Source organism: Pituophis catenifer, unplaced genomic scaffold, assembly GCF_029215685.1.
Source record: "Pituophis catenifer annectens isolate HBS135680 unplaced genomic scaffold, rPitCat1.0.hap2 SCAF_1, whole genome shotgun sequence".
Classification (NCBI taxonomy): Eukaryota; Metazoa; Chordata; class Lepidosauria; order Squamata; family Colubridae; genus Pituophis; species Pituophis catenifer.
In genome coordinates this window covers 216,086,101-216,112,466 of record NW_027256881.1, presented here as the reverse complement: position 1 = coordinate 216,112,466, position 26,366 = coordinate 216,086,101, and the positions used below count along the sequence as shown (strand labels likewise).

Here is a 26,366-nt window from a genome sequence, read left to right as displayed (position 1 = left end):
CTTCTCATTAAGTGTCAAGGCTTCAATTCATTGGTTCCTAGTTATCAATGAGTCACCCTGAATAAATGACAACCCATTAACATAATAACAGCAAAATTGTCAGTTTGCCACTCTTATCATCACTCTAAAAGCTTGAACATGAACTTTTACCTGTGCTTGTTTATATCTACTTTTCACTTGTTCTTCCAATGTTCCTAAAGTTTTATGTCTCTGAGGACCTTGAAAAACCAGTTTGCCAGCAGGAACGAGCTGCTTGGGAGCTATCCGATCAAATAACTGTATCATTTCTTGATACCAGAGTCCAACATGTAGTCAACAAAGTTGCCCACTAGAGCACTGGGCAAATATTCAGGTGCCCATTAGAATTTATCTAGTTCCATGGAATGCTTGTGGTTAATCCTTCTAACAGGCCCACCTACTGTGTGAAAGTTTCAAGATGCTTAAAACCACAATTGGATCAAGGAAGGATCTGCTCCTGGCCATGCAACCAGTCTGATATCCTCTATATCCTGCTCACATATCGGCTGCTCAGAAGCAAAGATTAAACAAAGCATATGTCCATTAAATGAACTCCAAATTACTTGGCTAAGCCTAGATGCTCCATTTTAATGAAAGATTTCATTAAAATGGCAAAACATACACAAACATTTCAAGTGTAAATTCTGGTCCCCTCCTCAGTTCTTGTGTGTAACTTGATGCAAGTACAAAAAGAGCAGAATTTATTTTGCAGCATTGTGTTGTCTGTTTTGCTCTTTGTCCTCCCTGGAGATGCTCTTGAAAATGTCTGGTCATGAACCCCTGCAAATTCCAAGATCCCATGATCTCATAGCACAGAGTTTGAAGTTCCTAAGCACCCAAAGGTGGGAGGATCTCAATATCATATCCTGGCAGGATCTAAGATTGTAGATCTTAAATTGTTTTATCTGATTACCTCTTTTCACCAGTTTCAAATAATGTCATTACTTCCCAATCTCTCAAAACCAGAGTGTTGTTTTACATGCTTGTTTTGGCACTGGAAGTCCAAAATGAATCCTTAGCTTACAAACAGGCAAACAGAAATTGCTCCATTATCCTCAGGATATGTCCCAATTGTCCCCAATTTAAGAACTTCTGGCTCAGAATGGGACAACTCGCCACAGCCAACTTGCCAAGGCTAACTTGCTGAGGAATAACGTGTCACAGCCAACTTGCTACAGGACAACTTAACAATTTCAATTTAATTATTTAAAACAAATATTTTAATTTTTGTCATTCACATTCTGTCATTCTGTCTCTCTTTTTGCATCTTTCTTTAATGCTTCAATTCCACCAATTCTTTGATATTAGTTGTCCCGCGGTGAGTTGGCCATGGTGAATTGGCTGTGGTGGCCATGGCAAATTGTCATAGATCCCTCCTGGCCTAGGACCTCAGGAAGAACTCCTGCCAGGCAACAAAGTAGCCAATACATGCAAAGGATAATTATCATCGACACAAAATATTGTAAGGAAAGAGGATCACAGTGGACGTTAATCACATTACAGTAATCTAGATATCAACTGTTACAGTCTTGGGTTTTATGATGAGCAGCAGCAAAAGTACAGTCTAGGATCCCTAGAAAAGTGTGTAACTAAACAAATACTTCAGGATAATGCTGAAAACTAGAGAATAAAGTTATACCCAAAATTAGATTCCAGAAATATGAAGGTGATTGCATGTATTGAAACATCATTCCCAGATTTATTTCTCTTCCTATTTACTATATGATTTGTCAGTGGTGATTTATTTTCCCAATAGATATATAAGCTGTGTAGATACGTTATGAAAACTTTAAACCCTCTAATAAGACTTAAAGGTTTAAGATTTGCTGTCTTCAAAATAAAATAATCAGAATCCCAAAACAAATACTCTTAAATTTTCCAATGTGATGTTTCAACGTTTTCCTTTGTGATTTGCACTTATTTTGAAAAAGGAGTAGTTATGGATATTTATTGAAGAGAAAAATACATAAACAATTTATAGTTGATAAATCAATGCTTTGTTTTTTATTTTAGTGGCAATCACACACAGGGTAAGTATATGGCATACAAAGAAATTCAGAATTGTTTTGGGTTCTCCTGATAGAAGACTTGGGGAAAAAAAATAATACCATAGCCATGACATTTATAAAAAAAGAAACCCTATATTTAGGACAGTGAAATGCTAATTAAGCATTTAAGATCCATTGAACATTAGGAAGATAAAATCTATAATTTCCTTCCTTCCTTCCTTCCTTCCTTCCTTCCTTCCTTCCTTCCTTCCTTCCTTCCTTCCTCCCTCCCTCCCTCCCTCCCTCCCTCCCTCCCTCCCAAGATGCCATGTGGGACAGGCAGCAAGGTTGCAAATGATACCCAAGAATCAGGGGTGGGGTCTACTTACCTTTATTACCAGTTCGCATTGTGCCCGTGCCCGTGTGCAGATCACCGATGATGTCCGGGTCAGTGGGCGGAGCCTCCTGCTGGTTTTACTACCAGTTCTATAAAACCGGTCCGAACCAGGGGCAACCCACCACTGCCAAGAATACATAAGAAGTGCTGTGTGGATCATGTTGCACCACTATGGGGTGATGCAAGTCAAGAAGATTGCATGGTGGGGTGACAGAAGTGTGTACAAAGTGCTGCACCAGTCAGGCCTATTTGAAGTATCTTGATTCCAAAATTGCTGTCTTATGATGCACTATTTTTCCCAGTTAAAGGTCATGACAATGAGAGTTTTAGTAGTATATAGATACTTGGGTAAAATATATTATCCAATATACCACTCTGTTTATTTAATGCAGGATTTATATCCTAGCTCAAAACTAGGGTCTTAGCCCAAGAACTCAAGAGGTTGTGCCAATTGCTCCCACAATCATTTTTTCCCTGCAATACTCGCCCTTTGTGATAGGTTGAGATTAGACAGGAGAAAGTGACTGGGCTTAGTCACCTAATGATCTTTGGTGATCACGTCTGATCACATCTGACACTGTATCCCAGAGATGGGGTTTGTGGTTTTTTGGGGGGAAACATCTCTAACTTAAAAGGGAGCTATTATTTTCTATGAAAGCCTAGCGTGCAAAAGTTAACTGAAAAGAATAGGTAATCATTTTCTAAGGAGGAATGAAAGCCAGTTTCTTCCCTGGTTTAATATCAAAGTTTTAAACAGCAGATGAATGTGTATGCATTCTGTTTTATACATCTTACGATAACACTTCCAACATTTGTGGTAGGACAGGCAAGCTAATCTAATGCATTGGGAGCTTTTTGGAGCATAGATGTTGGTCTTCATCCAACAGAGCATTTACCACTGTCTGTTTGTTTGTCTGTTTGTTTGTATTGGAAGCTGGGCAGGCTGCCCTCCGCTTTCATTGCAAATGAAATAAAGCCACCCTGCTAATACAATTATTAGAAATAAATTAGTGTTACTCATCACAGTTGTTTAATGTTGTGTTAAATATTATGCATATTCTTATTTGCACATTATAGGAGTTTTGAAAACATAAGGAGGCAGAAAACTGTTTAGGCCCTAGAGTGCGATGTTTTGTTTTGCTTTCTGGCCTCTTCTTTTCATTTCAAATGCTTAATACTCCCTCTGCTTTAAAATAAATTAAAATTCCTTATAGATGCCACAGTTGGCGAAGGATTTGCAGTGCAACCATATTTACATCCGTTAAGAAGTAAGTGGATTTCACTTAAGTGGAAGCATAGAACCTCCATGGGTTGAATATAGTGTAACAAGACCCAAATAATATGTGTGCTACTTTCCACTACTGAAGGGAATTGTGCTTATTTAAACAGTCCCCCCTATACATCTAGGCTTTAAATTTGCTCCTTTGGACTTTGTGTAATTGCTATTATTTATTCATATAAGTCATCACAAAAGTGTTCTATGAAACTGCAGTGTGTAATTTAGGAATTCTATTAAATGCTGAAATTAACAAATGTATAATCAAATTATAAAGAGTAATATAATTTAACATTTTGTTCATTAGGACTATTTTGTGATTATGGTACTCATTTCCCCCATGTGTCATTACTATATACTAACTTTATAATTATTCTTTCATGTTTATTATGCATGTAGATAAATTTATTAATTGGAAGTGGATTGCTATAAAATGCTGTTCCAGATGTAAATCTAGGGCTTGTTTACACTTCGTAATGCTCAAGGTGTAGACATGGGTAAATCTTATAAAGGGAACTGAAACTTGACAAGTCCTCAAAAATCATAGCATAACTCAAATCTCAGCTAGAGAAGTGTAACCATGATTATTTGACTATAATGTTATGATGGATAAATCGCACAATTTATAAATGTTAATTGCTCTTCTTTAAAACAATGTTTTATAGATAAATACTGTGATATCTATCTATAATGGGAAAATGTTATGCATAAAAATGAAGCTACTTAATCCAGTCCATTAGGTGCTCTGTACGAGGCAATCTGTCAGTTCAGTCCTCTGATTACTTTGAAATATTCTTACTGACATCAGTGGAATTGTTGCATGAGAACAAAAAATCTGCCTGCCTGAAAGGTTAATTAATTAAAATGCCAGCTTCAGCATCATGTTTTATGTTGAAGAATGCTATCAGGGCTTCCCCTACCTCAGTAGTATTATTAGGAAGTAAAATGATGGCTGCTTAAAATCCTATCCTTTGTTCAACTGCCCGGAGGAAAATAAAAAGTTAAAAATCAACATAAGGAACAAGAGAGGGTTAGGCAGAGGACATCTTTATCAGTTTGCCTTTGATAAATTGATATCATGTGATTGTTCACACTCAAAATGATTTGAAGCCAGAAATATTTCTCCTGGGAATGGCAAAGAAAGGGTATGGAAAGGAAAAGGTCCACCTCCTAATACACATAGCTACAGCTGCCAGACTGGCGTATGCTCAATGCTGGAAAAAGAAAGACCCACCACCAGATGACCTTATAATTAGCAAAATATTAGAGTGTGCAGAGATAAGTAAATTAACACATGAGATAAATGATGATGAAAATTCTGATTATGATACTGTGTGGGGAAGATGGTACGAATGGATAAATGACAGAATCAAAGAAGGAGAAAAAGGTGTAGAAATCAATCAGAATTAAGGAAGGAGTAAAAGGCACAGAAATTAATTAGAAATTAATTAGAAATGTATAGTATAAACGACACCAGATAATTTTTCATGTATATATGTATAAACACTGCGAATCCGATGTCAAACAGAATTGTTATTATATTTTATTTGTGTAAAAAAAAAATCCAATAAAGTGTAAAAAAAAAAAAAGAAAACATTAAAACGGAGTTGGCATCAGGCATACTGTATATCACTGAGACAAGCTCAGTGGTGGGTTCCTCCCGGTTCGGCCAAGCTGGTAGCGGTGACGATATGATATCACCGAACCGGTTCTCTTTGTTCAGGAGCTGGGCTGTCCCGCCCTCCCCCATCCTCCCCCCCCGCGTTATTCTTACCTTTTATTTGGCCCTGCCCCCAATCTATTGGCTGCCTCCCGAGTCCCAGCTGATTGGCTAGAAGGAAAAAAACTGTTTAAACTCTTGCTGAGGGGCTTCAAAGGGCTGTCCTACAGCTGATCAGTGTTAAAAGGCATTGTGGTGGTAGACCGGTGCCTCCAAAAACAAATGGGTAGACCGGAACGTTCCAAGAACAAATGGGTAGACCACTACACCTCTGCAAGCAGTTAAAAGCCTGGTAGACCAGTATCTTTGCTAAATCCTAAAGAATTGTCACATGACCATCAAACCATGCCCACAAAATAAGCCACGCCCATAGAACCGATAGTAAAAAATTTTAGAACCCACCTCTGGACAAATTATCCAGAATTGGGAGGCCAATGCTAAAAAGACAAAGTTGCTGCATTTGGAATCTTAAGGTGTGATAAAAATATATAAGAAGAAATTTTTGTAAATAAAGACCAATATGTTAATTAAGAAAGAAATGAACTGGGAACCAGCAAATTTTGGAGCTATCTTCAAGGGTATCCCTCTTTCATTTAATAGATAGTTTTCATTGATGTTGTGGTATAAGTGGCACTTTTCACAAGTACCCTTGCCTGGTAAAAGACTGATGTTCAACTGTTGCACTGTGGGGAAATGCCTGTACTTCTCTATTGAACATACTCAAAGCTCCTTCATGATTTTGTGTTCTATTTCTAGAGTTTATAGTCTTTCCTACATATTGGTGCATATAGCTTTGTTTTTAGTTAATGGAGTCTAAGCAGTGTGTGTGTGTGTGTGTGTGTGTGTGTGTGTGTGTGTGAATGCAAAAATAAATTGAAAGAGGAAGCTCATCTGATACAACCACAATCTTCTTGATACACATAAAATTTGAATGTAAGGGTCTTCCATGTTATGAAGGATATCTGTTGGCCATGACTTCCCATTCACCTTTGAAACTGTTTTGTTTTGTTTTAAGCCAAATTCTTGGAAGCTTAACATTCAGGCAAAACAGCCATCAACAGACACATAGAGATAAATCATATTTATATACTATTCAAATGATAAGAGATGATAACAAAACTAAGAAGGAAACAAAAAGACTAGAACATGTCCTCTCCAGCAGGCAAAATCCAGATAAACAGATTAACACCAGAGAAGCAGAAAACAATACTCTAATCAAGGATCTACCAAGGAGAAAACCACACTCTCACCAATACTGGCAGGGCCAGCTACTATATATAAACAGGAAGAAAAGCCTACATTCACTGGACCTGATGATGTTACCTAGTTAGATAATGAAATATCTGCAAGCAAAGAATCATGCTCAGGAAGCATCAAGGGCTATACTGTTCAATAATGAATTATATATTTATAAATTATGTTTATTCTATTCTAGTGCAATTGCCAAGAGAGTCTCCTTCTTGGCTAGAACGAAATGAAGATATTTCAACCAATCAGTGCTGAGCTAATGACTAATAATTGAGATCAAACAAAACTCATACATTTCTCCACTACTTGTAAATTGGATTTCCCCCTTTTCTAAAAAAATTGGCCTAGTGCAAGAGCATGCTGTGACCTGGCATGTTTTCCAGCAACTACATTTTGCCTGAGTTCAGGCATGGTGAATATGTTCTGTCAACAGATCTGAATTCTTAGAAATCTACTAATTCTTGCAATTTTGGAGAACTAAATTATGTGTGTTAAAAGCAATATTAAGCACAGGTCTATAATAAAGCCCGAATAGTTCATTTTTTTCCTGTAACCATCACAGCATCAGATGTTGTCAAATCAGCCGTGCGAAGTGATTGAATTCTCTGAGTTTTTATAGAGTTTCAACAATGAACCTCTAGAGACAAAGAATTTTTCAGCAAAAATAACGATAGACCTTTTAGATTTCATCACTTCCAAAAGAACTCCTGCCTCGTTCGACATCAAAGGAACTCCTGAGGTGATAAATAATTGATGAAACCAATATGCTAGAAATTAATCAGCTAAATTTAATGGTCATATATCAAACTATCATTGAGAAACTTATTATTTTTATGTGTATCCAGGGCAGGTGTTAGCCCTGGGGAAACATGTAAAAAATAATGGCACGCTATGCATTAGCTATACACTCAGGTTGCCAAACAGCTAAAACTCTCATTTTTAACAGTCTAGTGTTACAACTACTTCATCTGCAAGTCTTCCAATAATAAATTCAGTCACAGAGTTCAAATTTCTGACATTCTATTTGGATTAATTAATTGGATTGTTTTTTAGAGCCAGAGGTGAGAAACAGGAGAAAGATACTTATCCTTCTTGAAAATAAACACATGAAGCATTATTGTATATTGGTCAACTCTTTGTTTAATGTAATTAAGCTAGAATCTAACATAAAAATGGTATGACTTTTTGACGGCAGATAAAGTTCCCCATAAAAATCAGGGATCTAAGTTGGCATGAAGCTGGAAAGAAACTTGTCCCTGAATTTGAGAGACAAACTCAGGACCTTTGCAAGCCACAAGTACTTCAGCAAAAGCAAAATAAGTGCTTATTAAGAGAGGAGTCAAATGATTATCTGTGTTCAGTATATTTCAGAAAGCAACCAATCAAACAGTAAAAGGCATTAATGTGCAATAAGGGCTTTGTTTCGTTAGACCCTTAAAGTACGTTGCATTTCTTTCTCACACAGATTAGCTTCCTTTAATCAAGGGCTTCAGAGCACCTACCTTGTATGGTTGTTGAAAGGGCTAGTTTTTGTACATTAAAGGAAATGGCTTTGACTCAAAGGAAAAACATGGTTTCCTAAACTTCAAAAAGAGTTATGGATGCCATGCTAAGATGCTAATAGCATCTTTATTAAAAAGGTAATAACAAAGTCTAAAATGTGCACATTTAGTCAACGTGAATAGTTTCCATAAATATATATCCATTACTTCTTGAAAAATGAAAAATAAGCATTCCTAAGTAGTGGACCTTGTTTCGTTCTGTACTCCCACTCCAGGGTTCATGAAGCTGCATCTCTCCAAAGGCCATTCTAAGCCTTCTCATTTGCTCTCTGTTTTTCCTCTAACTTCAGCATATCATTTCGCTGCTGGATTCACTGGCCTGCTTTCCTGTGTGGAAAGGAAATAGGATCTATGACTAAATCCACTATATTAGGCATTAATCCATTCTGGTAATCCAGGAAGGTTTATCAGATTTTGTCTGCTTTTACTTGACAGAACAAAGTCTCAGCAATGCTGATTGCCACATGGGAAGCCAATAAATAACGTTCAACTCCCACAACCAAGAACTTCTCTGAAATTCTTGCTTTTGCAAGAGTTTTCTAAAGCATAGTCTCTTTCATCAACCTCAGTGAGAACTGGTTAAAAAAGAAGAGCACATATTGCCCACATATTTTTCAAATTGTACAGTTGTAGCATGACTGTTCATTCTAATGCAAAGTTATGCTGAGTGTAATAAACTACTGTAGTTTGTTTAAGCTGTAGCCTGCACGAAAAAAAAAACTATAAATGGAGTGTTAGTTGCTCTACTGCCCATTTCAAGAAAAAATGTTCACATTTGGCTTGTGAGATCAACTCAGACTCTGCCCACTTTCTTTCTGTTGCTATCATGAAGAAACGGCTACTTCTCTGCTAACGGATTTACTGCTTTTGTTGTGTTACATTGAAACCAAGATGTTACGGCTTTTTAAAGGAACCATGTTTACATGCTGGCTTCTGCTTTACGTATGAAATGTGGATCTTAGCTTTTGGCTAGTTGAAATTAGTACTCTTTGGAAATTGTAATTGGTTTGAGGTTGGTTACTTTCAATTTTCCATAGTTAGGATTAATCATAACTCTGTCCATTTTGGATGGCATCACAGTCTGCAGTTCAACTAAAACAGAAGGAAAAGTCTCTGAAGTTTTCCTTTCATTCATACTGAAGAAAAGAGCCCCCCACAAGCCCACGGAAGCTGATTTATATAATGCTGAGCATTATTTCAAAATTTAGTACTGCTTCAAAGTGAGGCCAATATTTCTTTATCAACTGAAAACTGATAAAGAGTTCCTTCTTTCAAATCTTAACATTTTATGGGACCCAGGGGGCATACCTTTTCTACGATGGCCACCTTTCTCTCAAACAATCTCCCCCACCCCACCCCACTAATATAAATAAGGCCCCAACTCTATTCACTGTTAAGGCCTTTCCAGTTTAACACAATGTTAATTCAATAAAATAAACATTTGAACGAATGTTTTGTGCAAAATTGATGGTATATAAGGTTTTTACAAAAAGAAAAACAGTGCTTCCTGGTATAACACATTTCCCAGTTACAAAAAACTCCCTTGTTTACAAACCTGTAATCCCATACCAATTCTGAATAAAATATCAAATAATTAAGGGTCAGGATATACAGTACGTCTCCATGTAAGGCTAGTACAGATGATTGTATTCAAAATAGGTTAAATCTCTTGGCATTCTTTGGCAAAATCAAAGAATTGGAGAGTGGATGATAGCAACGGATATTATATATGAGAAATACCTAAGCAAGGAAGATTAAAACTAAAAGGGGAAAAAGAAGAGTGACAAGACATCAAAGCTTTTCACAGTTGGATTTGCTTGATTAATTGAAAAAAGTGGAAGATTTACACCAGATCAATAAGAAATATGTCCATTAAAGACAAGTTCCATTATATGTACAGTTTGCAAGAGCTATTACCGTACCTCATCTTCAAATGCTAGTGGTACACAGGCTACATTTAATAAGGAAGGAAAATAAAGTGGAAGGAACTGCTCTTTTAATTTGATAATCAAGGGAAGGAAAGAAAATATCATATTATATTTCATTCCCTTTTTAATTGTTGTTCTTTTTTTTTTTTTTGGCGGCTCTCCTTAGATTTCTTTTATCATATATATATCTCCTTTGATTCAAATAGCTGTCCTAGGCAATTTTCTCCCTTACTTTTTTTTAATGACAGCAGTTTAGCATCAAGCAAGTGCATAATAGATAAAAAATGTCTTTGGAGATCCAAACTTTTTTAATATGAAAAGCATATTAAAGGAGAGAATGAGGCACCATGTCTCTTGCCAACTGTGAAGCTCCTCACTTAACTTTGTGTCAGAGAAAAACTATCATTCCTATGTTTAAGTATTCTGCAGTTTTCATAGCAGGGTTCAGACTTTTCATAATTATGTGTAGACAATGTAAAGATAGTCTGAGAATAAGCATGAAGGCTGTAGCTGTGCTGAGAACACCATAGGAATGATTTAGATGCAAAGCATGTGAATTGGAATGGGAGCTACAGTGTGCTGCAGCTGCCAAAAAAGGCAACAAAGTTCTAGGCTGCATTAACAGAGGAATAGAATCGAGATCGTGTGAAGTGTTAATACCACTTTATGATGCCTTGGTAAGACCACACTTAGAAAACTGTATCCAGTTTTAGTCACCATGATGTAAAAAGAATGTTGAGAGTCTAGAAAGAGTGCAGAGAAGAGCAACAAAGATGATTAGGGGACTGGAAGCTAAAACATATAAAGAACTGGAATTGGGTATGTCTAGTTTACTGAAAAGAAGGATGAGGGCTGACATGATAGTTCCAATATCTCAGAGGTTGCTACAAAGAAGAGGGAGTCAAGCTATTCTCCAAAGCACCTGAGGGCAGGTCAAGAAACAATGGATGGAAACTAATCAAGGAAAGAAGCAACCTAGAACTAAGAAGAAATTTCCTGACAGTTAAAACAATTCATCAGTGGTACAACTTGCCTCCAGAAATTTTGAATGCTCTAACACTGGAAGTTTTTAAGAAGAGATTGGAGAACCATTTGTCTGAAATGGTATAGGGCAGGGATGTCAAACTTGCGGCATCAAGTTGTCGTCACAACACGTATCGCAACTTTTTTCCTCTTCATTAAACTCGGGGTGGGTTTCCTGCCTGAGCAGTGTGTTGGACTAGAGGACCTCCAAGGTCCCTTCCAACTCTGTTATTCCATATTCTAAATATCACCTGGAAATGCTGCAGATGCTTTACTGTTCTTGATGGCATTTTTTTTTACCAATTCTGGAAAGAAGCACTCTGCGTAGTAATGTGTAGGTAACTGAGAATTTTGTGGTTTGAACCAGCTCATGTGTGTTTTGGATGTGTGGAGAAGTATGACCAAATCCTGTTTTTGTTGTAGAACTTTACAGGTACTTCTCAACTTGCAACCATTCATTCAGTGACCTTTGAAATTATGGCAACTCTCGGGCAAACAAAGGGATTTAGGACCAGTCCCTGAAGTTACTACTGTTGCAGTGCCCACCCCCACTCCTTTACATAATCAGAATGCAAGTCCTTGGCAGCTTACTCATTCATAATATTGCTTCAACTTATCCCCATTCACCAATTCCCTCTCTCCCACGTTACCTTGGGAATCTTCCCAATGGCTTTTATCTAACTCCAATTTGTGTTCTCCCCCCTTTCCTTATTCTGTGTTTCCTTTATTTTATTAGCAAGGGACTCAACTTACCATTTCTGTTGGGGTAATATAATAATCTTGTCGTGCAGGATTAAATACAGAGCATATGTGTATGCATATTTGTGTGTGTGTGTGTGTGTGTGTGTGTGTGTGCGCGCGCACGTCTTGGAACAGATTTGGAATTGTTGTTTCTAATCAGGCAACATAATGTATTTTTGGTATTATGTTCCATAATTGCTTTTTGTATTGCAAACACTGATTTCCAAATTTTAAAAAAATGATCAATAGCATTTTTCCATTGAATTTATACAGTGTGTTTTTTCTCCTACTTCACCACCCTTTTCCATCTGTCTTCTCTCATAGAAGGTAGAAAATATCTATTGTATGAACTTACCCTTTATGAAAGAAACAAATGAATAATGTTTTGTTAGTGGCTTTGTTCTTTTCTCTGATCAAACCATAATATTTGAATTGTCTCTAAATAAACAGTAAACCATAAGCATTACTTTCAAACCAAAGTTGTATTGCATAGGGTTTATTCTCTTACCTTTGAGAATGTGCTTCTCCTCACAATTGTATAAAATGGCATCTCTCTAATGACTTGTGCTAAAAGTCAAGGACATTCCAGCATGAGAATTAAGTTTTGTATGGGAATTACCTGCCTTGCTCTGGATAATACAATGAAATAAAATGAACTGATACAGTACCTATGTTTAAAGTGGTTGGATTTGTGTCAGTTGAATCTAGTTAAAGCATGTTTGTACTGAGCTTATTTTTCTGTTTAAAAAAAAGTGTCCTCCATAGTAAATCTTCCTTCAGAAAGTTTTGCAATACAACACAGTAAATCAAATTAATCTAACAAGTTAATATGAAAAAATAAAAACACTTTTTACTTAGATTAACAGAGTTGGAAGGGACCTTGTAGATCATCTAGTCCAACCCCCCACCCAAGTAGGAGACCCTACACCATTTCTGACAAATGGCAGTCCAATCTCTTCTTGAAAGCCTCCAGTAATGAAGCTCCCACAACTTCCAAAGGCAAGCTGTTCCATTGGTTGATTGTTCTCACTGTCAGAAAATTTCTCCTTATTTCTAGGTTGAATCTCTCCTTGATCAGTTTCCATCTATCATTCTTTGTCTGGCATTCAGGTGCTTTGGAAAATAGCTTGACCCCTTCCTCTCTGTGGCAGCCCCTGGAACACTGCTATAATATCTCCCCTGGTCCTTCTCTTCATTAGACTAGCCATGCCCAGTTCCTGTAACTGTTCTTCATATGTTTTAGTCTCCAGTCCCCTAATCATCCTGGTTGCTCTTCTCTGCACTTTTTCAGAATCTCAACATCTTTTTTATAGCATGGCGACCAAAACTGGATGCAGTATTCTAGGTGTGGTCCTACTAAGGCTTTATAGAGTGGTATTAGTACCTCACTTGATCTTGATTGCATCCCTCTGTTAATGCACTTTAGGATTGCATTGGCTTTTTTATTTATTATTATTTAAATTTCTATACCGCCCTTCTCCAGAATAGGACTCAGGGCGGTGAACAGCCAGAGTAAAAAACAATACATACAAAATTTAAAAACAATTTAAAATAATTAAATATTATTGGCCGAAAATTAAAATAACCCAATTTAAAATCAATTTAAAATTAACTCAGGCCAGCCCCGCTAATTGAAATAAATGGGTTTTCAGGGCCCGACGAAAAATCCGGAGGTCTGTTATTGTACGTATCTCTGGGGGGAGGTTGTTCCAGAGGGTGGGCGCCGCCACAGAGAAGGCTCTCCCCCTGGGGGTCGTCAGCCGACATTGTCTGGCGGACGGCACCCTGAGGAGGCCCACTCTGTGCGAGCGTACTGGCCGGTGGGAGGCTATTGGTGGCAGAAGGCGGTCTCGTAAGTACCCCGGCCCTAAGCCATGGAGCGCTTTAAAGGTGGTCACCAACACCTTGAAGCGCACCCGGAAGACCACCGGGAGCCAGTGCAGCTCGCGCAGGAGAGGTGTTATGTGGGAGCGCCTCGTCGCCCCCATAATCCCCCGCGCGGCCGCGTTCTGGACCAGCTGGAGCCTCCGGGTGCACCCCAGGGGGAGCCCCATGTAGAGAGCGTTGCAGTAGTCCAGGCGGGAAGTGACGAGTGCCTGAGTGACTGTGCGTAGGGAGTCCCGATCTAGAAAGGGGCGCAACTGGCGTATCAGGCGGACCTGATAAAAAGCTCCCCTGGCCACGGCCGTCAAATGATCTTCTAACGACAGCCGTGCATCCAGGAGGACGCCCAAGTTACGAGCCCTCTCCGTGGGGGCGAGTGATTCGCCCCCAATAGCCAGCGATGGCGTCAGCTGGCTATATCGGGACGCCGGAAGCCACAGCCACTCGGTCTTGGAGGGGTTGAGTCAGAGTCTGTTTCTCCCCATCCAGGCCCGCACGGCCTCCAGGCACTGGGACATCACTTCAAGGGCATCGTTGGGGTGGCCTGGGGTGGAGATGTACAGCTGGGTGTTATCAGCGTACTGATGGAACTCCACCCCGAAGCCACGGATGATCTCACTTTTTGGCTGCTGCTGCACACTGCTGGCTCATATTTAGTTGGTTGTCCACTAAGACTCCAACATCCCTCTCACAGTTAGTGCTGGTTTCACTCAGTCTATATGTGTACTTTTGGTTTTTCTTGCCTAGGTGTAAGACTTTACTTTTCTCTACATTGAATTACATTTTGTTAGATAGGGCCCAGTATTCAAGTCTGTCAAGATCCATCTAGATCTTGAGCCTATCTTCTAGGGCAGGGGTGTCAAACTCGATTTCATTGAGGGCTGCATCAGGGTTGTGTTAGACCTCAGGGGGCTGGCGTGGGCATGGCCAGGGTGGGCATGGCCAGCTCAATGTCACTCCTGTCAGGGGCGCCCGAGTTCTGTTTTTGCTGACAGAAGCACCGTGGGCTGGTCCTTGCTGTTTCCAGGGTGGCCCCACAGGCCAGATCTAAGCACCCCATGGGCCAGTTCCGACCCCCGGACCTTGAGTTTGACACCCCTGTTCTAGGGTGTTAGCTATTCCTGCCAGCTTGGTATCATCTCCAAATATCTCCAAATTTGGTAAATTCCCCTTCTATTCCCTCATCTAAGTCATTTATGAAGATATTGAAGAATTCCTGGCCTAAGACAGAACCCCAATGCTTACTTTCCTCCATGTAGACGTAGACCCATTAAGGATTACTCGTTGAGTATGGTTTGTCAGCCAGTTACAAATCCATCTGGTAATGATGCTATTTATCCCACTTTTTTCTAGCTTACCAAGAAGTAGGTTGTGGTCTACTTTGTCGAATGCCTTGTAGAAGTCTAAGTATACAGGTGAAACTCGAAAAATTAGAATATTGTGCAAAAGTTCATTTATTTCAGTAATGCAACTTAAAAGATGAAACTAATATATGTGATAGACTCATTACATGCAAAACGAGATAGTTCAAGCCTTGATTTGTCATAATTTTGATGATTATGGCTTATAGCTCATGAAAACCCCAAATTCACAATCTCAGAAAATTAGAATATTACATGAAATCAATAAAACAAGGATTGTACATAGAACAATATCGGACCTCTGAAAAGTATAAGCATGCATATGTACTCAGTACTTGGTTTGGGCCCCTTTTGCATCAATTACTGCCTCAATGCGGTGTGGCATGGATGCTATCAGCCTGTGGCACTGCTGAGGTGTTATGGAAGACCAGGATACTTCAATAGTGGCCTTCAGCTCTTCTGCATTGTTCGGTCTCATGTCTCTCATCTTTCTCTTGGCAATGCCCCATAGATTCTTTATGGGGTTCAGGTCAGGCGAGTTTGCTGGCCAATCAAGCACAGTAATCCCATGGTCATTGAACCAGGTTTTGGTACTTTTGGCAGTGTGGGCAGGTGCCAAGTCCTGCTGGAAAATGAAGTCAGCATCCCCATAAAGCTCATCTGCAGAAGGAAGCATGAAGTGCTCCAAAATCTCCTGGTAGACGGCTGCATTGACCCTGGACTTAATGAAGCACAATGGACCAACACCAGCAGATGACATGGCTCCCCAAATCAACACAGACTGTGGAAACTTCACACTGGACTTCAAGCATCTTGCAGTTTATGCCTCTCCATTCTTCCTCTAGACTCTGGGTCCTTGGTTTCCAAATGAGATGCAAAAGCTGCTCTCATCAGAAAAGAGGACTTTGGACCACTGAGCAACAGACCAGTTCTTTTTGTCTTTAGCCCAGTTAAGACACTTCTGACATTGTTTGTTGTTCAGGAGTGGCTTGACAAGAGGAATACAACATTTGAAGCCCATGTCCAGGATCTGTCTGTGTGTGGTGGCTCTTGATGCACTGACTCCAGCCTCAGTCCACTCCTTGTGAAAGTCCCCAACACTCTTGAATTGCCTTTTCTTGACAATCCTCTCCAGCCTGCGGTCATCCCTGCTGCTTGTGCACCTTTTTCTTCCACACTTTTTCCTTCCACATAACTTTCTATTAATGTGCTTTGATACAGCACTTTGGGAACATCCAACTTCTTTTGCAATTACCTTTTGAGGCTTTCCCTCCTTACGGAGGGTGTCAATGATGGTTTTCTGCACAACTGTCAGGTCAGCAGTCTTTCCCACGATTGTGATTCCTACTGAACCAGACTGAAAGACCATTTAAAGGCTCAGGAACCCTTTGCAGGTGTTATGGCTTAATTAGCTGATTAGAGTGGGACATTTTGAGCCTAGAATATTGAACCTTTTCACAATATTCTAATTTTCTGAGATTGTGAATTTGGGGTTTTCATGAGCTGTAAACCATAATCATCAAAATTATGACAAATCAAGGCTTGAACTATCTCGCTTTGCATATAATGAGTCTATCTCATATGTTAGTTTCACCTTTTAAGTTGCATTACTGAAATAAATGAACTTTTGCACGATATTCTAATTTTTTGAGTTTCACCTGTATTATGTCCACAGTATTTTGCTGGTCTATGTTGAAGACATAGTATTTCGCTTAGCCACTATGTTGGAAAATGAAATAAGATTGGTTTGGTATGATCTGTTTTTAACAAACCTGTGCTGATTGCTAGTTATTACTTTACTCATTTTCTAGATGTTGGCATATCTGTTTTTTTATTATCTTTCCAGTATCTTCCCTGGTATTGATGTTAGATGATTGATCTGTAGTTTCCTTGGTCTATTTTTTTCCCCTTTTTGAAAATGGGAACCACTTCAGCTCTTTTCCAGTCCTCTGGTAGTTCCCCAGTGCGCCAGGATTTTTGAAAGATGTGGTACAGTGGTTCTGAGATGACATCGGCCAGCTCCTTTAGAACTCTGGGATGTAATCCGTCAAGTCCCCGTGATTTGTATTCATCAAGATCAGATAGGTGTTCTCTTACTATTTTTTTGCTTATTTTAACTTTTATGTCTAGTCTGTCTTTTACAGTTATATTTTTGGTAAGTTTTTTGCTGTTGACTCCTTTGTACTTTAGATTCACCTGTTTTCCTCATCAACACTTCCCCCCAACCTTTTATTTTTGGGAGAATATTTCTAAAAACTGAATAAAACAAACAGTTGGGTTTTAATTCATCTGGATAAGGAAACCTTACAAAAAGAAATTATTATTTGTAGATATCACACCTAATTCATGCAAAGTTCTCCCACAAAATTACTTCTATTGCAGTTAATGAAATGTTCCATATGGCTAGGTAACCTTGAGTATATGAATCCTTAATTCATAAGTTTCATCATTTTTTTTCTCTAACATGTTTCCAGTAGGCAAAGCTAAACTTGATTTGCTTCAAAACATAATTTAGCAGTATTCTAATATCGCTGGCAGTACAGGTAGCCATTGAGGGCAAATATCAACATATTTCATCACCATTTTAAAAGTACATTTAATATACTTTTGTATCATATATAATATAGTATATTTTCTGCTATTATGTGCTAATACTTCAGTGAGCACCCTTTCAGATTCTGCACTTAAGTCTTTCCATGCCCAAAATTTTCAGCTTACCTTTAGACGCAGCTGAGTTTCTCTTAGCTTCAAACATTATCTTAAAACTTACCTACTGTGAAATCAAATCTGCAAACCACTCAGATTAAGGCAATCTTGAATAAGGTTGAATAGGAATAAAAGAGAGAACACCAGATTGTTCCAAATTTGTTAAGCAATTGCTCCTTATGTTACTGCCCTTTAATCTTGCTCGTCACCCATAATCTAGCGACGAAAATTATAACCCCACGCCTCATGGCATGTTTTTCATGGTGTTTTAGTTAAGCTTTTATAATTTAGATACCTGCTTTCCACCTTAATTGTCTACCCAATTTTGGCATGCCCTCACTAATCATCTAGCAAGCATGGTTCATAAATTTACTGAAAGTACCTTAGAAAACATTTTATCCGAAGAATGCGTTATTTTTTATTGAGGCCTATAAAGAGGCAAGCCTTGTGTAGTGTTTTGATGACACAGTAATTTTGCCCACTCATTCCGCTTGTCTGCTGTATACAGTTCGCTGCTCCAGTTCTGGCTTTAAAAAAATCAAGATTAAAAGAAATCACCACTTGACCTTCAGTAACTCATTGCTCTGTGTTCTTTTCTTGACAAATGTTCTTCAGTGATGTTTCTTTTACATTTCTCTCCTTGGACACTACAACCAAATCAACCTCTCTTTATTGTGTCTTTGCTCTTTCTCTATGACTGGAACACTAGATGCTGCTTGTGATGATCACACATCCTTTCCACTTCCCTGTGACTCCACTGACTTCATAGAGATTTGAAAGAAGATGTATCTTTGGTGTTTTTTTTGGCAAGCATATACAAGAATCAGAGAGAGACTCTAATAGCAGGCAACTTGATAGTTGCATGTTGTTTGAAATGGCTGTGTTAGGAATGAAATTGGTCAGTTTCTGAAACATTCATTGGACCATTTACAACCTCATTAAGATTTACATTTCTAGGAGAGATTAAGTAAAAACAAATTGAGAATATTTTTTGTTTGTGTTTGGAGCACCATTGTGGCAAATAATGTACTATCCCATTGTCAGTCTGAAAGAAAATTGTTCTGGTTTGCTGGTTTCTCTTTGTTTTGGCCCACCAGCAGCCAGCAGAGCTGGCAGCAGATTCGGACAGTGAGGAGGTTAGGGAAGAACGTGGGCCAGTCCTGGAGTCTGGGGAAAGCTCTGACGAGGGCTCTGAGTTGGAGGCAGAGAGGGGGGCCAAGGCCATCTGGTAGTTCTTTGCTGCCTCTGGAGTCTCCGGAGTCTGACATCAGTGAAGTAGAAGAACAGCAGGAGCCTGTTCCCAATGTGCGCATGCGCAGAGCTGCCAGAAGACAGGAACAATTAAGAAAACAGGGTTGACTTGGGAGTAAGGCTTGGAGATGATTGGCCCCTCCCATAAGACATAAAAGAGAGTGACCAGGACATGAGCTTTTGTAGGAAGCAGTTCATCTGGTCAGTAAAAGCTTTGGAAAAATTCTGTTTGACTCTGTGCTAAATTTGGCCTTGCCCTGCATGTGGCAATTAGTTCTCTGACAGCATTTCAAGGAAGATAAGGTGGGTGTTTGTAAACACTCCCCTGAAAGACTGTTTGAGAAGCCTTTCGGACTGGGAATGACAAGAATTTATAGCCATATGAATTAAAGAGGTTTTACCAAGACTAAGATTGTGCTAAGGAAGCCTAGATCAGAAAACTCTTGGAGTTTGTTCTGAGAATCCAAATCTGGTTTTAAAGTAAGCAACCACTAGAAGGAAAACAAGGTGATAACGCCAAAAGATTTAGTGCACAAATTGGGTAAAATAGCTATAATGGATTATTCATCAGGCTCCAACTAATCATTAGTGCTGCTGTGAAGAATCTACTACCTGCACTGTGAATCAGTCTATCTTTAAGCAGCACTGAAGATAAACAGTGTCAGAACAGCCAGGATACCTATTAATTATTGGGATGACAAATTTTGTTTGAATGACTCTATAAAAAGAGCAGCGAAGAAGGATGTTTCTAGAGTAGGGGTGTCAAACTCAAGGCCTGCGAGCTGAATCCGGCCCACAAGGTGCTTAAATCCAGCCCAGGGCCAGCCTGGAAATATCAAAGAACCAGCTCGCTGGTGCCTCTGATGGCTAAAATGGGCTGTGTGTGGCCCCACCACACCTCATTTTCTCCCTCCATGGCCACTCTGCTGGCCAAAAACAGGGCCGAAAATCGGTGCCGAAAAATGAGCCAAAAATGGCTGGCAGAGTGCTGCAGGAGGCCATGGAGAGTGAAGACGAGGTGCAGGGGGACTTCAGAACCCCGTGCCCTGTTTTGGCCAGCAGGGTGCTGCAGAAAGCATCTGTCCTGCCCCCCCTGACACCACCAGCCCCTCCGGCCCACGGAGGAGAACTACGAAGCTGATCCAGTCCTCGAAGAAATCCAATTTGACACCTGGTCTAGAGGTTTCCACCTTTCCAGAATCACAGGACAGAGCCTTTCAATCAATGATATCCCTTTATATTTGCCATCCAGGACGGCTGATGGAGGTGAATGGCATCGTGGAAGCAGAAAGGCTTTCCGATGATTCACTATCTCTAACTGGCTAAGATAACTGGTATGGCTGACAGTATATCTGACAGGATCTGGAGCTAGAAACAATGGAGCTTTCGCTAAGCTTTCTCTTCCCAATTGAAGGACCAATATTGTATTATAGCTTAGGCCGTGTTCTTGTTTATGTGCAACTGACAGATAGGATGCCAGATTATGATTTCAACATAGATTTTATTTGTTATTATTTTATTCTAGAATTTTTAACTATACTCCTTGAGTATTTTTACTTGTATTGGTCTTTGACTAATAAACATTTAATCAGAAGGAAAATCAGATATCTTAACATGGCTTAAGCTCTCTATTAACCCCTGGACTGCAGACTAAGCAAGTCCATAAGTCCCTTGGTCAGTCTTGCTCACTCTAATGGGCTATACTTATATTTAAATGTGAGTAATGATTTCTTAATTTCTCTATGTCAGGATAGATTGATTTTGTTTTGTTCATACAGGTAGTCCTCATTTACTGACTGTTCATGCTGTTTGAAATTATAACAGCACTGAATGAGGAAACCTATGGCAGGTCCTTGAATTTGCAGCTGTCATAGCATCTCCATGGTCACATGACACATGATCGGGATTGGGTGCTTGGCAACTAACATGCAATTATTGTAGTTGCAACGTCCCATGGTCACATGATCACCAGTTGTGATCTTCCCTGCCAGCTTCCAATAAGCAAAATCACTGGAAGCCGGCAGGAAGTCACAACTCAAGCAGAGGTGGGTTTCAGCAGGTTCTGACCAGTTCTGGAGAAATTTTGAGTAGTTCGGAGAACCAGTAGTAAAAATTCTGACTGGCCCCGCCCCCATCTATTCTCTGCCTCCCAAGTCCCAGCTGATCAGGAGGAAATGGGAACTTTACAGTATCCTTCCTCTGGAGTGGGGTGGGAATGGAGATTTTACAGTATCCTTCCCCTGCCACACCCACCAAACAATGCCCACCAAGCCATGCCACACCCACAGAACCAGTAGTAAAAAAATTTGAAACCCACCACTGAACTCAAGATCCTATGATGTCCCCTAATGACTGCAGGTGATTTGCTTAATGTCTTCAACTAGAATTGCTGTTGTAAGTCAGGGTGGTCAGGTGATTTTTCACTTTATAACCAGGTCACTGAGTGATGGAGTTCCTACTCCCAAATATGGTAATTAACTGAGGACTCTCTGTACGGTTTTTCCTTTGTGGTAATTGCTAAGTCCTCAGACTTACAACTGGTCCTCGGACATACGACACATTGCTCCCATTGGCTAAGACGCGCCCAGAGCCGGCGGGAGAATTCCAGCAGCCCCATTGGCTAAGAGGTTTGACAGCTACTGTATAAATAGCTGTCAAACGCCTGAGTTGCTATTCTAGTTCTGAAGCTGTTCTGTTAGCTGTTAACAATAAACCTTTGTTCCTTTACACCTGTCTTGCCTCAGTTACTGCCCACCGTCGCTCTACAGAGCAGTAATATATATGTGGTCCTCCTGTTAACAACAGAGAATGCATTCTGCATATTTCAACCACGCCTGTGACTGTTTGTTGCTGACAAGTCAAACCTAAAGCAACATGTGCTTTGTGGCAGAAACAGGTATTTTTGTATATGTACAATTTTTTTTATTTACTATTGGCATTTCTTTATTAGGGTTATATACCATCTTTTGTATAGCAACTCAAAGCAATATATGTAGTAGTCTCTTCCATGTTCCCCCCCAGCAACAACACTGAGTTAAGTTGAGGTGATGGAATGACTGGAATTTATCTCTTTGCTAGAAATTTTCTGGATATATTAGAGTGTATCTATCTAGTATTAAACTGCCCAGTCAGATTGAATATACATATAACTAAGAAAAGATAAAAATTAGTTTCAGTCATTCAGACGGTTTAGAAACTTCCTTCTCACTGAGCTAATCTGCTTGCAACTGGCCTCTCCCATTTTGTAGTATGTTAGACTATTCAGCCCAGGTGACTGAATATTCCTTCAGTCAAAAGAACAGATGCAAACTACAAAAGAAGGAAAGTTGGTTGCCATTGCTCTGAAACACTTTTCCTCGTCATGATTGCCATTTTTTCCCCCACACAAAAGTTGTCTGGCTGTAGTTCATGATGTTCCAATATTCCACTTGGAATCTGTGTCACAGTAAAAATAACATAGAGGTAGTTCTCGACTTACGACCACAAATTTTTGATTGCTAAGCGAGACAGTTAAGTGAGTTTTGCCCCATTTTACGGCCTTTCTGGCCACCTTTGTTAAGTGGATCGCTGCAGTGGTTAATTTAGTAATATTTTTATGTTGTTGTTTTTTTTTATTTTTATTTTTATTTTTTTTACTTACTTTTTTTATTGCAAAAGTTTTACAATTACATTTTCACCCCTTTTTTCCCCCCCACCACCCACCCCAAACTTCCCAACCTCCCTAACCCTCCCCTCCCCCCAGACTTCCACACAATATACTCATATCTGATACAAAACCCCCCTTAGTATAAAACTTGTATAAAACTTGAACCCCTCCCTCCCCCTTATAATTTCTCTTTTTATCTTCATTACATTAAAATATTTTTAATACATTATTTTCAAATAAAAGCTATTTGATACTTCCTAGTTTGATATTTGTTCTGAACATATTCTATCCACTTTTTCCATTCCCATTCATAAGTCTCTTGTGAACAATCTTTTAAGTATGCTGAAATCTTCGCCATCTCTGCAAAACTGGCCATCTTCAAAGTCCATTCCTCAATAGTGGGCAAAGCTTCGTTCTTCCAGTATTTACCTATCAACAATCTTGCTGCTGTTATCATATACAATATACAATTTAGTTAATTTAGTAATATTAAGTGAATTATTACTGAATTATTAAGTGTTATTAAGTGAATCTGGCTTCCCCATTGACTTTGCTTATCAGAAGGTCGCAAAAGGGACTCACATGAACCCAGGATTGTGCAACCGTCATAAATATGAGCCACCTGCCAAGTGTCCAGATTGTGGTCACATGACCATGGGGATCCTACAACAGTTGTTAGTATGAAAAACGGCCATAAATCACTTTTTCAATGCCGTTGTCACTTTGAATGGTCACTAAACAAATGGTTATAAGTCAAGGATTGCCTGTACAGCATTGGTTAGGAATGAAATTGCTAACCAGAACTTCAAATGGGACATATCTCACCAGCCTTGAAGTTAACACAGTGTCCATGGAACCATTTCTAAGTATAGTTAATCAGCCATTTTATCTTGCTCCTTGACCAGCAAATTCTAAATATAGTTGTTAGTGCCAGGTTTCCATTTTACATGAAATGGCTTTAGGAGATTACAGTATTCAAGAACTGTGCAGCGGGGACTTTATTTGTATTCTTCATTTTTTTTTTGTCTGTTTTTAAATTTATGCCCACCCTTTCCTTTATCCTACCACTTATTGAATGGCATAGGCTAGGGGTCAGCAACCCGCGGCTCGGGAGCCGCATGTGGCTCCTTCATCCCTCTGCTGCCCTCTGTTGCTGGTAAGCTCCACAATTGATAGGGCTTTTGGTTAGGACAGGTAGAGGAAAAAGGATGCTGCGCTAGGAGGAGACTCTATGGTGGGGGAGCCGACTGGAAGTGAATTGAACGGGGGCTTCCGGTTAGGACCTTTGTGGCTCTTTGAGTGTTTAAGGTTGCTGATCCCTGGCATAGGCCATTAAGAGAATAGTTCTTATCTTTTTTTTTATTAAGATGAATCTCTAATGCTCTTCCCAGGATGAATCTTTGTACATTGAATGTGTTGGGAAGGGTTTTTATTGACATGTTTTTAATATAGTTAGCTATGAGGGGTCCTTGGTGTTCTCTGAGCTTGGTGGTTTTGTTTCAGGTTTTCGGTGCTAATGACTGATGATATTACCTAGTTTGGGTAGTGAAGCATCTGCAATAAAATGACTAAGCTCAGAGGGTACCAAGGACCCCTCATTTCAACCCTGAACGACAAATATTATCTGTTATTGATATAGTTAGCTATGTTTTATGTCAGAGCTCGAGTTTCTGTAACTTGAGCTCCAACATAAAAGATTTACACAGTACCTATCATGCTATTAGGTCTTTATAAATCACATATGCATTACAAATTATGCATAATAATCTGAGATATATAGATATAGATAGATAGATAGATAGATAGATAGATAGATAGATAGATAGATATAGATATAGATATAGATATAGATATAGATATAGATATAGATATAGATATAGATATAGATATAGATATATTTACATGGATTGACTCCTTTGACCGTTTAACTTAATATTTCCCTGTCATGTAAAATTCTTAAACCACAAATTGATGGTAGAACACAAATATTTAGGGAAATCTGGTTATGGGTTGTCTGCAGCTGTGCACGGGTTTCTGAGTAAAACAGCTGCTCTTTGTTGTATATCTGATACTTAAATTTTCAAACTTCAATGCTCCCTTTCAAAAGGAACATGCTTGAGGAATTCTAATAGCTGCTCAAAGCTTTACATTGTTTTTCTCATTAAATTTTATTTCCTAAGCAAGGCCTTCCAGGATGAAAAATAAAATGGGATCTGGTTGGATAATTGGTCCTGTTGCTTTTTCAGGTCCTGCGGTTACCTATCCCTTTTGATCTTTTCTGCAGTAGAAATGTCTAGCAAAAACACCAGAAGTAAAGACTTTAATTATTAGCATTTCATAAACAAGGTTTAAAAAAATAGGTTGGTCAGAAGAATCTTTTAGTTCAGTTTCCATATTAATTGTTTTCTAATTGCAGGTTTAGATTGACTGGAGTTGTGTTTTTCCCAGAATGCAATAAACATGTCATTACCTTATTGGGTATTGACTATTTCATAAAATGTACATTTATGTTATTGTTTTGACATGCTGCCCCCTCTCTCTTTTCTTTCTCCTCTTTTTATTTGGATCACTCATATAGCCTTTTCCCACCCCACTTCTAATGGGACAGTCACAGAACCTACTTTGTTTCATTGCCAGAATATAAAACATTTTAGTGCTGCTCTTCAGAAGAGGTCTTACATGACTTACTCTGTTTGGAAATCAATACTTTGTAGGTGCACTATGGGCAATAAAATTGGATATTTTGCAGATATAAATGAATGAATGAATGAATGAATGAATGAATGAATGAATGAATGAATGAATGAATGAATAAATAAATAGTGAATTTATCATTTCCTCTTATATAGCAATCTTATTATTATTTTCTCTTCTATTACCTATAGGCTTTTAATTGTATTTCCATATTTTGGGGGGAAGAGCAAGAAATGTAATTTTATCCAAAACATATGATAAGCTGTTACTTTGGCAGTGTAGAAGGAATGGATAAAGTAAAAAACAATGTCAAATCCAGTCATGCATACAGACCCAAACATTGTATTGTCACCTGGATATCAATTCTTTTGTAGCTTATTTAGAATTGTGACATATACAGATAAAGTGAGAAAAATTTGCCAAGTTCTATCACAGTAGTCAGAAATCTGTATGCTTCATATGACTCTTGAGTGTTCTTTGTTTTCTTAATCATACCCAGACTCCCAAAGCCCATGCTGTTGAAATCTGATCAGATTGACCTCTAGGTTTCATCTCTCAGCTCAACTAATGTCAGACAGATTAAAAACATCAATAAAACTTAACACTGGGAAGATGAGATGGTGAGAATGGCCAAAAACTCTAGAAATATAGTTACATCATTGCAATTCACATAGTCACAAACTTATTGCTCATTCTTGTTTTACTAGATAAGGAATTATTTATGTGTGAGTTATATGAGAACTTTATGATAAAAATATTTGAATATTATTATGAGGTAAGACTGTGTACACTGCCATAATTTCACCCTATAAAAAGACACCAAACTGGAGTTTTCCACAATCTCATTTTTGTCTTGACCATAACACTAAAAGTCATTCAACAGTCCAAAAATAAAACTATGATTAATAACCAAACAATACATT

At 38.8% G+C, this 26,366-nt stretch overlaps 1 protein-coding gene across 1 annotated transcript in view; it reads left to right on the top strand.

Moving 5' to 3' along the window:
• Positions 1–26,366, top strand: part of THSD7B (thrombospondin type 1 domain containing 7B) — a 469,405-nt gene that overhangs the window by 253,788 nt on the left and 189,251 nt on the right. The gene's annotated exons all lie outside the window — the stretch shown is intronic.